The sequence below is a fragment of the Arachis ipaensis genome, chromosome B8, assembly GCF_059453495.1.
Source record: "Arachis ipaensis isolate K30076 ecotype BB chromosome B8, ASM5945349v1, whole genome shotgun sequence".
NCBI classification, from domain to species: domain Eukaryota; kingdom Viridiplantae; phylum Streptophyta; class Magnoliopsida; order Fabales; family Fabaceae; genus Arachis; species Arachis ipaensis.
This window is the reverse complement of record NC_142443.1, coordinates 15,870,493-15,887,102: the sequence shown is the minus strand read 5'-3', so window position 1 is coordinate 15,887,102 and position 16,610 is coordinate 15,870,493. Positions and strand designations below refer to the sequence as shown.

The 16,610-nt window shown below is 37.8% G+C and overlaps 1 non-coding gene across 1 annotated transcript; it reads right to left on the bottom strand.

The window, feature by feature from the left end:
• Nucleotides 1-3,072: 3,072 nt before the first annotated feature.
• LOC148547306 (small nucleolar RNA R71) lies at nt 3,073-3,180 on the bottom strand. The gene has a single exon (XR_015898377.1). It is a non-coding gene; the product is annotated as a small nucleolar RNA R71 (small nucleolar RNA).
• Between the last annotated feature and the right edge of the window lie 13,430 nt (nt 3,181-16,610).

Here is a 16,610-nt window from a genome sequence, read left to right as displayed (position 1 = left end):
GCCATTCCTGAGATCCGGAAAGTCTAAACCTTGTCTGTGGTATTCCGAGTAGGATCTGGGAAGGGATGGCTGTGACGAACTTCGAACTCGTGAGTACTGGGCGTAGTGACAGACGCAAAAGGAGGGTGAACCCTATTCCAGTATGATCGAGAACCTCCAGATGATTAGTCGTGCCATGACAGAGCATTTGGACCTTTTTCACAGAGAGGAAGGGATGTAGCCATTGACAACGGTGATGCCCTTACAGAAAGCTTGCCATGGAAAGGAGTAAGACTGATTGGATGAAGACAACGGGAAAGCAGAGATTCAGAGGAACAAAAGCCTCTCTATACGCTTATCTGAAATTCTCACCAATGATTTATATAAGTATTTCTATCTTTATTTTCTGTTTATTTATTATTATTATTCGAAAACTCCATAACCATTTGATATCCGCCTGACTGAGATTTACAAGATGACCATAGCTTGCTTCATACCAACAATCTCTGTGGGATCGACCCTTACTCACATAAGGTTTTATTACTTGGACGACCCAGTGCACTTGCTGGTTAGTTGTATCGAAGTTGTGACAAATTATGAATTAAGATTAGAGTACCAAGTTTTTGGAGCCATTACCAGGGATCACAATTTCGTGCACCAAGTTTTTGGCGCTGTTGCCGGGGATTGTTCGAGTTTGGACAACTGACGGTTCATCTTGTTGCTCAGATTAGGTAATTTTATTTTTGTTTTATTTTCAAAAATTTTTCAAAAATCTTTCAAAAATAATTTTTTCCCTTTGTTTTCGAAAATTATTTCAGAAATTTTTAAGAATGAATTCTAGAGTTTCATGAAGCATGTTGAAGCCTGGCTGGCTGTAAAGCCATGTCTAAATTCATTTAGACTGAGGCTTCCAAGTCATCATTACAAGAGCAAGCTAGTTGTTGCTAATCAAATTTGTTATTGTATGACTGATTTGTATCTTCTAAAGCTTGGCTGGCTATTAAGCCATGTCTAACCCTTGGATTGGAGCTTTAGGCTAACATTGAAAGATTCCTGGAATTCTTATTAAAAATTTTTTGAATTTCTTATTTCCTTTTTCCTATATGTTTTTCGAAAAAAAATATACAAAAAAAATTTATAAAATCATAAAAATCAAAAATATTTTGTGTTTCTTGTTTGAGTCTTGAGTCAATTTTTAAGTTTGGTGTCAATTGTATTTTTTCTAAAAAAAAAAAAAATTATGCATTTTCAAAAATTCATGCATTCATAGTGTTCTTCATGATCTTCAAGTTGTTCTTGGTCAGTCTTCTTGTTTGATCTTCATATTTTTTTGTTTTGTGTCTTTTCTTATTTTTCATATGCATTCTTGCATTCATAGTGTCTATACATGAAAAATTTCTAAGTTTGGTGTCTTGCATGTTTTCTTTTCTTGAAAATTTTTTCAAAAATAAGTTCTTGATGTTCATCTTGACATTTAAAGTGTTCTTGGTGTTCATCTTGACATTCATAGTGTTCTTGCATGCATCATGTGTTTTGATTCATAATTTTCATGTTGTGAGTCATTTTTCATGTTTTTCTCTTTCATCATTAAAAATTCAAAAATCAAAAAATATCTTTCCCTTTTTCACTCATAAATTTTCGAAAATTTGAGTTGACTTTTTCAAAACTTTTTAAAATTTAGTTGTTTCTTATGAGTCAAATCAAATTTTCAATTTAAAAATCTTATCTTTTTCAAAATCTTTTTCAAAAATCAAATCTTTTTCATTTTTCTTATTTATTTTCGAAAATTTTAAAAATATTTTCCAAATATCCCTTTCTTAATTTTACATCATATTTTCGAAAATATTATCAACAATTAATGTTTTGATTCAAAAATTTCAAGTTTGTTACTTACTTGTTAAGAAAGATTCAAACTTTAAGTTCTAGAATCATATCTTGTGATTTCTTGTGAATCAAGTCATTAATTGTGATTTTAAAAATTAAATCTTTTTCAAAACTAATTTCAATCATATCTTTTTAATCAATTTTCAAAATAAATTTCTATCATATCTTTTTAAATCTTATCTTTTTCAAAAATTTGATTTTAAAATATCTCTTCTAACTTCTTATCTTCTTATCTTTTCAAAATTTAATTTCAAATCTTTTTCAACTAACTAATTGACTTTTTGTTTGTTTCTTAACTCTTTCAAAACTACCTAACTAACTATCCCTCTCTAATTTTCGAAAATACCTCCCTCTTTTTCAAAAATTCTTTTTAATTAATTAATTGTTTCAATTTTTAATTTTAATTTTAATTTTATCTTCATTTTTCGAAAATTATTAACACTTTTTCAAAATTAATTTTCGAAATTCCCTCTCCCTCATCTTCTTCTATTTATTTATTTATTTACTAACACTTCTCCTCATCTCATATCTCTGCTCCCCTCACCCTTGTGTTTGGATTCTCCTCCCTTCTCTTTCTTTATATTACATTCTTTTCTTCTTCTACTCACACAAAGGAATCTCTATACTGTGACATAGAGGATTCCATATTTTCTTTGTTATTCCCTTCTTTGTCATATGAGCAGGAGCAAGGACAAGAACATTCTTGTTGAAGCAGATCCTGAACCTGAAAGGACTCTGAAAAGAAAACTAAGAGAAGCTAAAATACAACAATCCAGAGACAACCTTACAGGAATTTTCGAACAGGAAGAGGAGATGGCAGCCAAAAAAAATAATAATGCAAGGAGGATGCTTGGTGACTTTACTGCACCTAATTCCAATTTACATGGAAGAAGCATCTCAATTCCTACCATTGGAGCAAACAATTTTGAGCTTAAACCTCAATTAGTTTCTCTGATGCAGCAGAATTACAAGTTCCATGGACTTCCATCTGAAGATCCTTTTCAGTTCTTAACTGAATTTTTGCAGATCTGTGATACTGTCAAGACTAATGGAGTAGATCCTGAAGTCTACAGGCTCATGCTTTTCCCTTTTGCTGTGAGAGACAGAGCTAGAATATGGTTGGATTCTCAACCTAAAGATAGCCTGAACTCTTGGGATAAGCTGGTCAAGGCTTTCTTAGCCAAGTTCTTCCCTCCTCAAAAGCTGAGTAAGCCTAGAGTGGATGTTCAAACCTTCAGACAGAAGGAAGGTGAATCCCTCTATGAAGCTTGGGAGAGATACAAGCAACTGACTAAAAAGTGTCCTTCTGACATGCTTTCAGAATGGACCATCCTGGATATATTCTATGATGGTCTGTCTGACTTAGCTAAGATGTCATTGGATACTTCTGTAGGTGGATCCATTCACCTCAAGAAAACACCTGCAGAAGCTCAAGAACTCATTGACATGGTTGCTAACAACCAGTTTATGTACACTTCTGAGAGGAATCCTGTGAGTAATGGGACGCCTCAAAAGAAGGGAGTTCTTGAAATTGATGCTCTGAATGCCATATTGGCTCAGAACAAAATATTGACTCAGCAAGTCAATATGATTTCTCAGAGTCTGAATGGAATGCAAGCTGCATCCAACAGTACTCAAGAGGCATCTTCTGAAGAAGAAGCTTATGATCCTGAGAACCTTGCAATAGCAGAGGTAAATTACATGGGTGAACCATATGGAAACACCTATAATCCCTCATGGAGAAATCACCCAAATCTCTCATGGAAGGATCAAAAGCCTCAACAAGGCTTTAATAATGGTGGAAGAAACAGGTTTAACAACAACAAGCCTTTTCCATCATCCACTCAGCAACAGACAGAGAACTCTGAACAAAATACCTCTACTTTAGCAAACTTAGTCTCTGATCTATCTAAGGCCACTCTGAGTTTCATGAATGAAACAAGGTCCTCCATTAGAAATTTGGAGGCACAAGTGGGCCAGCTGAGTAAGAAGATCACTGAAACCCCTCCTAGTGCTCTCTCAAGCAATACAGAAGAAAATCCAAAAGGAGAGTGCAAGGCCATTGATATCACCATCATGGCCGAATCCAAAGAGGAAGGAGAGGACGTGAATTCCAAGGAGGAAGACCTCCTGGGACGTCCAGTGATCAATAAGGAGTTCCCCTCTGAGGAACCAAAGGAATCTGAGACTCATCTAGAGACCATGGAGATTCCATTGAACCTCCTTAAGCCATTCATGAGCTCTGATGAGTATTCCTCTTCTGAAGATAATGAGGATGTTACTGAAGAGCAAGTTGCCAAGTTCCTTGGTGCAATCATGAAGCTGAATGTCAATTTATTTGGTAATGAGACTTGGGGAGATGAACCTCCCCTCTTCACCAATGAACTAAATGCATTGGATCAACTGAGATTGCCTCAGAAGAAACAGGATCCTAGAAAGTTCCTAATACCTTGCACCTACCATAGGCACCATGACCTTTGAGAAAGCTCTATGTGACCTTGGGTCAGGCATAAACCTCATGCCACTCTATGTAATGGAGAAACTGGGAATCTTTGAGGTACAAGCTGCTAAAATCTCATTAAAGATGGCAGACAATTCCAGAAAATAGGCTTATGGACAAGTAGAGGACATATTAGTAAAGGTTGAAAGCCTTTACATCCCTGCTGATTTCATAATCCTAGATACTGGGAAGGATGAGGATGAATCCATCATCCTTGGAAGACCCTTCCTAGCCACAGCAAGAGCTGTGATTGATGTTGACAGAGGTGAACTAGTCCTTCAATTGAATGAGGACTCCCTTGTGTTTAAAACTCAAGGACATCCTTCTGTAAACATGGAAAAGAGGCACAGTAAACTTCTCTCAGTACAGAGTCAACTAAAGCCCCCACAATCAAACTCTAAGTTTGGTGTTGGGAGGCCTCAGCCAAACTCTAAGTTTGGTATTGAACTCCCATATCCAAACTCTAAGTTTGGTGTTGGAAATCTATAAAATTGACCTGATCACCTGTGTGGCTCCATGAGAGCCCACTGTCAAACTGTTGACATTAAAGAAGCGCTTGTTGGGAGGCAATCCAATTTTTATTTATCTAATTTTATTTTTATTTTTTATTGTTATTTCATGTTTTATTAGGTTCATGATCATGTGGAGTCACAAAATAAATAGAAAAATAAAAACAGAATCAAAAACAACAGAAGAAAAATCACACCCTGGAGGAAGGGCTTACTGGCGTTTAAACGCCAGTAAGGAGCATCTGGCTGGCGTTCAATGCCAGAACAGAGCATAGAACTGGCGTTGAACGCCCAAAACAAGCAGCATCCTGGCGTTCAGACGCCAGGAATGCACACTGAGGAAAGCTAGCGCTGAACGCCAGAAACAAGCATAGAACTGGCGTTCAACGCCAGAATTGCATGCAAAGGCATTTTACATGCCAAACTGGTGCATGGATGTAAATCCTTGACACCTCAGGATCTGTGGACCCCACAGAATCATCTCAGCATCCGTGGACCCCACAGGATCCTCACCTACATCCACTCATACTCTTCCCTCTTCTCAATGTTCAACCTCTCTTTCCAAATAAACACCTTTCTCCAAAACCCTTTACCAATCACATCAAGCTCTCTTCCCTACTACCCCTTCACCATTCTCATCCATCCACTCTTCCCCATAAACCTACCTCATAAACCCCACCTACCTTCAAAATTCAAAATCACTTTCCCACCAAACCCACCCTAAATGGCCGAACCTAACCCCTCTCCCTCCACTATATAAACCCCTCCATTCTTCTTCATTTTCACACAACACAACCCTCTCTTCCCCTTCTTGGCCGAAACACTAACCTCTCTTCCTCTCCTCTATTTCTTCTTCTTCTTCATCTCTTTTTTCTTCTCTTGCTCGAGGGCGAGCAATATTCTAAGTTTGGTGTGGTAAAAGCATAAGCTTTTTGTTTTTCCATTATCATTCATGGCACCTAAGACCGGAGAATCCTCTAGAAAAGGGAAAGGGAAGACAAAAGCTTCCACCTCCGAGTCATGGGAGATGGAAAGATTCATCTCCAAAGCCCATCAAGACCACTTCTATGATGTTGTGGCCAAGAAGAAGGTGATTCCCGAGGTCCCTTTCAAACTCAAGAAAAATGAGTATCCGGAGATCCGACATGAGATCCATAGAAGAGGTTGGGAAGTTCTAACAAACCCCATCTAACAAGTTGGAATTCTAATGGTTCAAGAATTCTATGCTAATGCATGGATCACTAGGAACCATGATCAAAGTAAGAACCCGAACCCAAAGAATTATCTCACCATGGTTCGGGGGAATTACTTAGATTTTAGTCCGGAAAATGTGAGGTTGGCGTTCAACTTGCCAATGATGGAAGAGAACGCACGCCCCTACACAAGGAGAGTCAACTTTGATCAAAGGTTGGACCAAGTCCTCATGGACATATGTGTGGAAGGAGCTCAATGGAAGATTGACTCAAAAGGCAAACCGGTTCAACTAAGAAGATTGGACCTTAAGCCTGTAGCTAGAGGATGGTTGGAGTTCATTCAACGCTCAATCATTCCCACTAGCAACCAGTCTGAAGACTATAGACCGGGCCATCATGATCCATAGCATCATGATTGGAGAAGAGGTGGAAGTTCATGAGATTATACCTCAAGAACTCTACAAGGTGGCTGACAAGACCTCCACTGTGGCAAGGTTAGCCTTTCCTCACCTCATTTGCTATCTATGCAATTCGACTGGGATTGACATAGAGGGAGATATCCTCGTTGATGAGGACAAGCCCATCACTAAGAAAAGGATGGAGCAAACAAGAGAGCCTATTCATGGATCTCAAGAGACGCATAAAGAAGCTCATCACCAAAAAATCCCTGAGATGCCTCAAGGGATACACTTCCCTCCACAGAACTTTTGGGAGCAAATCAACACCTCCCTAGGAGAACTGAGTTCCAACATGGGACAACTAAGGGTGGAACATCAAGAGCACTCAATCATCCTCCATGAAATTAGAAAAGATCAAAGAGCTATGAGGGAGGAGCAATAAAGACAAGGAAGAAACATAGAAGAGCTCAAGGACATCATTGGTTCCTCAAGAAGGAAACGCCACCATCACTAAGGTGGACTCATTCCTTGTTCTTAAATTTCCTATTTTTTTGTTTTCTTTATGTTAAGTGCTTATCTATGTTAGTGACTTATTACATGATCATTAGTATTTAGTAACTTTGTCTTAAAGTTATGAATGTCTTATGAATCCATCACCCCTCTTGAATGAAAAATGTTTTTAATTCAAAAGAACAATAAGTACATGAGTTTCGAATTTATCCTTGAACTTAGTTTAATTATATTGATGTGGTGACAATACTTTTTGTTTTCTGAATGAATGCTTGAACAATGCATATGTCTTTTGAAGTTGTTGTTTATGAATGTTAAATATGTTGGCTCTTGAAAGAATGATGACAAGGAGACATGTTATTTGATAATCAGAAAAATCATAAAAATGATTCTTGAAGCAAGAAAAAGCAGTGAATACAAAGCTTGCAGAAAAAAAAAGAAGAAAAAAAACAAATGGCGAAAAAAAAAAAGAGAAAAAGAAAAAGCAAGCAAAAAAATCCAGTAGCCCTTAAAACCAAAAGGCAAGGGTAAATAAAAAGGATCCCAAGGCTTTGAGCATCAGTGGAAAGGAGGGCCTAAAGGAATAAAATCCTGGCCTAAGCGGCTAAACCAAGCTGTCCCTAACCATGTGCTTGTGGCGTGAAGGTGTCAAGTGAAAACTTGAGACTGAGCGGTTAAAGTCAAGGTCCAAAGCAAAAGAAGAGTGTGCTTAAGAACCCTGGACACCTCTAATTGGGGACTTTAGCAAAGCTGAGTTACAATCTGAAAAGGTTCACCCAATTATGTGTCTGTGGCATTTATGTATCTGGTGGTAATACTGGAAAACAAAGTGCTTAGGGCCACGGCCAAGACTCATAAAGTAGCTGTGTTCAAGAATCAACATACTGAACTAGGAGAATCAATAACACTATCTGAACTCTGAGTTCCTATAGATACCAATCATTCTGAACTTCAATGGATAAAGTGAAATGCCAAAACTATTCAAGAGGCAAAAAGCTACAAGTCCCGCTCATCTGATTGGAGCTATGTTTCATTGATAGTTTGGAATTTATAGTATATTCTCTTCTTTTTATCCTATTTGATTTTCAGTTGCTTAGGGACAAGCAACAATTTAAGTTTGGTGTTGTGATGAGCTGATAATTTATACGCTTTTTGGCATTGTTTTTAGTATGTTTTTAGTAGGATCTAGTTACTTTTAGGAATGTTTTTATTAGTTTTTATGTTAAATTCACATTTCTGGACTTTACTATGAGTTTGTGTATTTTTCTATGATTTCAGGTATTTTCTGGCTGAAATTGAGGGACTTGAGCAAAAATCAGATTCAGAGGTTGAAGAAGGACTGCTGATGCTGTTGGATTCTGACCTCCCTGCACTCAAAGTAGATTTTCTGGAGCTACAGAACTCCAAATGGCACGCTTTTAATTGTGTTGGAAAGTAGACATACAGGGCTTTCCAGCAATATATAATAGTTCATACTTTGGCCGAGTTTAGATAACGAAAAAGGGCGTTGAACACCAGTTCTACGCTGCAGTCTGGAGTTAAACGCCAGAAACACATCACGAACCAGAGTTGAACGCCAAAAACACGTTACACCTTGGCGTTCAACTCCAGAAGAAGCCTCTGCATGTGTAAACTTCAAGCTCAGCCCAAGCACACACCAAGTGGGCCCCGGAAGTGGATTTATGCATCAATTACTTACTTCTGTAAACCCTAGTAGCTAGTTTAGTATAAATAGGACTTTTTACTATTGCATTTAGAACATCTTATGATTTTTGGTTCAACTTTGGATCATATTGATCACGTTTGGGGGCTGGCCATTCATCCATGCCTGGACCTTCATCACTTATGTATTTTCAACGGTAGAGTTTCTGCACTCCATAGATTAAGGTGTGGAGCTCTGCTGTTCCTCATAATTTAATGCAAAGTACTACTGTCTTATATTCAATTCAACTTATTCCGCTTCTAAGATATCCATTCGCACCCAAGAACATGATGAATGTGATGATTATGTGACGCTCATCATCATTCTCACTTATGAACGCGTGCCTGACAAACACTTCCGTTCTACATGCAAACAAGCTAGAATGAGTATCTCTTAGATATCTAATACAAAGGACCAAGTCCGAGATATTAGAATCTTTGTGGTATAAGTTAGAACCCATGGATGGCCATTCCTGAGATCCGGAAAGTCTAAACCTTGTCTGTGGTATTCCGAGTAGGATCTGGGAAGGGATGGCTGTGACGAACTTCGAACTCGCGAGTACTGGGCGTAGTGACAGACACAAAAGGAGGGTGAACCCTATTCCAGTATGATCAAGAACCTCTAGATGATTAGTCGTGACTGAGATTTACAAGATGACCATAGCTTGCTTCATACCAAGAACCTCTAGATGATTAGTCGAAAACTCCATAACCATTTGATATCCGCCTGACTGAGATTTACAAGATGACCATAGCTTGATACATACCAACAATCTCCATGGGATCGACCCTTACTCACGTAAGGTTTTATTATTTGGACGACCCAGTGCACTTGCTGGTTAGTTGTATCGAAGTTGTGACAAATTATGAATTAAGATTAGAGCACCAAGTTTTTGGAGCCATTACCAGGGATCACAATTTCGTGCACCTGCAAGCAGCCTCGGCATATATATATATATATATATATATATATATATATATATATATATATATATATATATATAAATCTTCAAATACCAGATAAACCATAAGACTTAGATATAAAGAAAAAGCATGGTGCTAACACTTTACCAAAACTTGAAGAAACACAATAAGGTGCAAATGTTCAAGATAGGTGTTTGCAAAAATAAAGTGGCATTCAAAGTGACAAAAAGTTGAATGTGATGTTGGTATAAACAAACGGGATAACATTCGCAAATAGATCTTGTACTAACTTCAAAGCTTCCACCTTCTAATTCCATAAGGGCGTATCTTCACCGTTCCCAACTGTGCTTTATTGAGCAACTCGTCCAAGAGTTCTCAACCTCATCAATTACTTTGCACACCTACTGCTGATCAGAAGTCTAACATCCACAAAACTCTTTTGCGTGAAAACTAAAACTCCACAGCTTCCTGTGATACTGCGCACTTAAAAACTTGACCTGTTCCAACCATCCACGAACAACATCTTAAAGGACTAACGTATCGCTTGATGTGTCTATAGATCACACGTGACTTTAAAGCAATTCTCAAGTTTATTCAGAAGGATATAAAACCTTGGAAAAGAAGGACAAGCAATAAGGATATACAAGCAATGAAGAATGTTGGGACGAAAATCAAGTCACAAGTTTAAGAAAGGATCTCGAATCAAAGAAATTCAACAAGAACATTAAGAAGAAAACAGTGCAACAGTTTGAAACAAAATTAAGCCGAGTCAAAGAAGTACGAGATCGTAGGAAAAGAATAACTAAAGTCAATGATAATACTTACGAAGTTTTAAAAGTATGATTAGAAACGCCTTCGAATACATTGTTCATGAAGAATGAAAAACTTTAAGGAAATCATTTAACGTTTCGAAAGAAAAGTATGCAACAAATATTTTATAAAATAATAGTAAAAACATAAATGTTGCATTATTTTAGAACAAATTCAAGTTGAAATAGATTATGCAACATTTGAAAATAAAAACTAGTTTGGCTGAGAGCAAAACATTTTTCTTGAATATCTTAAAAGGTATTTAGGTGCATAACTAAAAAAACATGCATAAAAACTGCAATTTGGTTGGGAGGAAATTAAGTTTCATTTTGAGAAGAAAACCTAAGATAAAGTTTTTCCTAAAGAGGAATAGGAGATGCATTACAAACAGGCAAGTTTTGAACTACATAAGGGAGCTTTCAAAGCGTGTGCTGAATTAGAAACAATTTTATTAATATTTGAAGGAATAGTTGTGGATACAGTCAAGTAAGAAAAAAATTGAATCAAAATTTTCTTTGAGAAGAATCTGAAACAAGAACATTCAGAAAGGGACCACAACAAATAATGTATCGTGCCAAAACAAGTTCAAGCAAGTTTTTAGATGATCCAAAAGAAAACAAAATTTACAAAGAAGGGCACTTCAAACAACAGCAAATTTTCAAAGATTCCAACAATTGCTTTGATCCGTCAAACGAGTCCAAAGTGACATCAAAAGTATACAAGTCAAGAAGAGGAAATTTAAATAACACAGGGCAAATGTCCAAGGAATTTAAACAGACACATGTAGTTGAAATCAACCGAGAATGCATATGAACAAAAGAAAAAACATGGAAAATAATCAGTTTAGTTTTCAAGAAAGAAATCTCAGACAGGAATTTCAAAGCAAACCATGAAAGAACAAGATAAGTAACAGAGTAACCTTGAGAATTAACTCCTAACGTTCTCAAAACCTACGATTCGCGTTACCTACAATTCGTATATCGTCTATGATAACCCATTAGTGCTTCATATACATAATTCACTAGTGTTAAGCTGGCCAAACCTAGTACCAGGAAGTCTGCAATGATAGACTAACAGCATTAATTAATAGACCGTCATGTGCATAAAGCTCTAACTCTTGTAATTCGAACAAGACCTACTACATGACAGACGCTCAGAGTATGCAATTGAAGCATAGTTGGTCCATTCCTCAGGCTCTACAGGAAGGACCGCCCTGATACCATAATGTAACACACTAGCTACCAATCACGCTTCCGGCTGCACCACTCTGATGGCTCGGATATTACGACGACTCTTAACATATTTAATACTAAAATAAGAGCCTGTTTAAAACTTAAAACCGTATAATTTTTCAAAAGAATTTTTAGTTGAAAACATAAATATATACTTACAACCCATTTACAACACTTACAAAGAATATATATACATAATATTAATTTACAAGCATTGCATATCAAAATTCCTATCCCTTTTACAAAATTTGTAAAGATAAAGGCGAGGGAAACATGATATCTAAAACAATACAAAATATCGTGTAAACAGAAAACGAAATAAACTCTTCATGACTTCTTCATCCATATCCTGAAAAGAAAAAACCTGTAGGGGAGTGAGAACATCGTCCTTGCTAGTTCTCACTATAGGGTTAGAGAATTGCTATAAAAAGATACGTGAAATAAAACTGTTTTCAAAATACAGTGATCGTTGCTCGTCTTATGTACCTCTTAAAAAAACTAAGGGTTTACATTCAGAAATCCAAAAAAAATTCCTTTTTGTAAGAGAAATCCGTTAATTCTTCAAAATCCAAAACCTCTTCCTTTTATATCAAATATCAAAAAATTTTTCCTAGACAGTATGAATGACCAAGCTATTCCGAGCATAGGTTCATTAAGTCTATGCTAAACCAGTTTGATTTTTCATACTTTACTAAACTAAAAACACAAACCAATCACGGCCTTCAATTCGGCCCATCACATAATCAATCACGGCCCTAGACCCAAACTACTCAATCATCATCCAATTCACCACAATCCAATCAATTTCAGTCACAAACACAAGTAAGAAGTTTCAAATATAATCAAAGTAGTTACATCAAATATAGCAATTAGCAGTTAAACATAATTATTCATGTAGGCAAACCAATTACAATATGCACACCCAAACAATGTCACATAGATGCATATGATGAATGCCTGCCCTACGGCTGATGAGTCTCTTCTGTCGGTTACAAAGTCAACCCGACATGTCTGGTAGCTAACCTGGACATCGTCCTCTTGAAAATTGATGAGTGGTGCAGTACCACGATCCTCACCTGATGAGCGGTAAACTACCTCGATCCCTACCATCTGCGGGCGGTAAACCACCTCGATCTCCACAGATGTTTTCAATTGGAAAACAGCACACACGTGGGCGGTAAATAGCCACGATCCCCACCTTCTGCGAGCGGTAAACCACCACGATCTTCACAGACATTTTGACACTGGACAAGCGGTAAACTACCACGATCCTTGCCAGATCAAAGCCCAAAACAATTTTATTTTCAAATTCATTATAAATCATTCATCAATCATCATTTTCGCACTTTCTCAACAATCCATATCAAGTCAAATCATCATTCATGTCATATATCACTTTTAAAACCAATTTTCTGACTTCTTTCAAAACATCACAAACAAAATTATTCAACCAAAGTCCAATTTCCATTGAATCCACTAAAACTCCTCTGAATGTGATTCTTAAATCAAATTCAAAAAAATATAAACCCTTCGCACATTTAAAACAACCACATAATTCAGTATTTTCTTAAATAATTCAAGTAAAATAATATAATTCTTAAATTTATAATTTTTTAAATAACATTTCTAATACGGTCTGGATTTTATAGAAATTTTGGTAGTACCTCCCCTAAAACATGGACTTTACCATCCGTTTTGGGTCCCAACTAAACCATTCCGCAACCCTTTCCAACAGATTCAAAACCAAATCATTTTAAAATCAAGTTGATTCCAAAAGAATTCATATCATTTTCATATCTCAAGGAAACCGATTCTAAAACTTTAAAGAAATAATTTAGCAACCGTCCGTTTAACAAAACCAAACAATAATCCAATCAAACAACAATCATATTCATCCAAAACAGCCAGACAATACATAAGACTTACATAATCACCAGAAATTGTATTTATCATATCCATATCCATTTATAACAATTCCAGAATATAAAATAAAATTTTTAGAAAACACCCCTACCTCGAAAAGTCGAACCAACGCGTTAAAGGAAACCTTTTACCCTCGGCCCAAAAATAACGGCGTCAACTCCGACTACGTTCCACAGCGGTAATAGCCACAAGGGCACCAACTAATAACAGTAACTCAACCCTGACATAAAATCATCATGCAAAACTCAATAATCTATAACAGAATGGCGACAAAGAGAGGTTTTCAGAGCAAAAGACCTACTACACAAAAAGGAACCAGGAACGAAGCAGCAGTAGCTCCAATGATAACTCTAGCAGCCACAACACCGTCCCTGGCAGCCACAGACACGGTCGCGCAACTCAAAACAGAACCAGATAGAGCAACAGCAGCCTCCAGCAACTCCAGTGAGCTTCATCAACAATAGTGGTGGCAGGAGCTTGGGCGGCACTGATCGAATGGCTTGACGGCGACAGGAATGGTGGCGGTCGAAGCTCAGTGGCAACAGAGACCAGGCACGGCGGCTGTAGCTCCTCCCTTTTCTCGTCATCGCGTCTCGCTTTGGATCTGGTTTCCAACGGCGATAGTAACTCATCGACGGCGGCAATAGCAACGTCACCGTTCCCCTCTCTCTCTCTCTCTCTCTCTCTCTCTCCTTCTCTCTCTCTCGTCGGCTCCTGCTCGCATCTTTCTCCTTCGTGGTTCTGTTTCTGATGGCGACATGGCGTGGTGGCGACGCGACGAAAGGTGGCGACGGTCCCCCTTTCCTCCGTCGACACTCTTCCTTCCTCTTCTCCCTTTCCCTTCTTCTCTCCTTCCCTTTCTGTTTTCTTTTTCTTTCTTATGGGTGCGTGTGTTTGTGAGTTGTGTGTGTGTATCTGGGAAGGGGTATGGCGGTGGATGAGTGGTGGTGAGGCAGTGGAGGTTAGGGTTTGTGGGGTTTAATTTGAGAATCAGGGTTTAATTTGGGACAAAAGTGAAATTAGGAATTTTGGGTAAATTGGGGTTTGGTGAATTTTAATAAATTAGAGTATATTGTATAAATTTGAAATCTAATTTAATCCCTTAAAAATTTAAAAATATTATTGGTACGCAGAATCGTGATTACACTTTAATTATATAAAATTCATCGCTCTTTCTTTCCCTGGCAATGGCTCCAAAAACGTGGTGCCAGTACCATGGTTCACAACTCCGTGTAACTGACCAGCAAGTGCACTGGGTCGTCCAAGTAATACCTTACGTGAGTAAGGGTCGAATCCCACGGAGATTGTTGGTATGAAGCAAGCTATGGTCACCTTGTAAATCTCAGTCAGGTGGATATAAAATAGTAATGGGGTTTTCGAAATTAAATAATAAAACAGGGATAGAAATACTTATGTAAATCACTGGTGAGAATTTCAGATAAGCGAATAGAGATGCTTTCATTCCTCTAAACCTCTGCGTTCCTGCTATCTTCATCCAATCAGTCTTACTCCTTTCCATGGCTGGCTTTATGCAAGGGCATCACCGTTGTCAGCGGCTACATCCCCTCCTCTCAGTGAAAAATATGCTCACATGCTCTGTCACAGCACGGCTAATCATCTGTCGGTTCTCGATCATGCTGGAATAGGATTCACCCTCCTTTTGCGTTTGTCACTAACGCCCAGCACTCGCGAGTTTGAAGCTCGTCACAGTCATTCAATCATTGAATCCTACTCGGAATACCACAGACAAGGTTTAGACTTTCCGGATTCTCTTGAATGCCGCCATCATTCTAGCTTACGCCACGAAGATTCTGATTAAGAGATCTAAGAGATACTCATTCAATCTAATGTAGAACGGAAGTGGTTGTCAGGCACACGTTCATAGGGAATGATGATGATTGTCACGTTCATCACATTCAGGTTGAAGTGCGAATGAATATCTTAGAAGCGAAATAAGATGAGTTGAATAGAAAATAGTAGTACTTTGCATTAATCTTTGAGGAACAGCAGAGCTCCACACCTTAATCTATGGAGTGTAGAAACTCAACCGTTAAAATTACATAAGTGAAAGGTCCAGGCATGGCTGAGATGGCCAGCCCCTCTGATCTAAGAACCAGGCGTCCAAAGATTGTATACAACTGATCAAAGATACCTAATACAATAGTAGAAGGTCCTATTTATAATAAACTAGCTACTAGGGTTTACAGAAGTAAGTAATTGATGCATAAATCCACTTTCGGGGCCCACTTGGTGTGTGCTTGGGCTGAGCTTGAGTGTTGCACGTGTAGAGGTCCTTCTTGGAGTTGAACACCAGCTTTTGTGCCAGTTTGGGCGTTCAACTCTGGTTTTGGCTCCTTTTCTGGCGCTGGACGCCAGATTTGGGCAGAAAGCTGGCGTTGAACGCCAGTTTACGTCATCTATTCTTAGCCAAAGTATGAACTATTATATATTTCTGGAAAGCCCTGGATGTCTACTTTCCAACGCAATTTGAAGCGTGTCATTTCGAGTTCTGTAGCTCCAGAAAATCCACTTTGAGTGCAGGGAGGTCAGAATCCAACAGCATCAGCAGTCATTCTTCAACCTCTGAATCTGATTTCTGCTCAAGTCCCTCAATTTCAGTCAGAAAATACCTGAAATCACAGAAAAACACACAATATCATAGTAAAGTCCAGAAATATGAATTTAACATAAAAACTAATGAAAACATCCCTAAAAGTAACTAGATCCTACTAAAAACATACTAAAAACAATGTCAAAAAGCGTATAAATTATCCGCTCATCACAACACCAAACTTAAATTGTTGCTTGTCCCCAAGCAACTGAAAATCAAATAGGATAAAAAGAAGAGAATATACTATAAATTCCAAACTATCAATGAAATATAGCTTCAATCAAATGAGCGGGACTTATAGCTTTTTGCCTCTTGAATAGTTTTGGCATCTCACTCTATCCATTGAGGTTCAGAATGATTTGCATCTATAGGAACTCAGAGTTCAGATAGTGTTATTGATTCTCCTAGTTCAGTATGATGATTCTTGAACACAGCT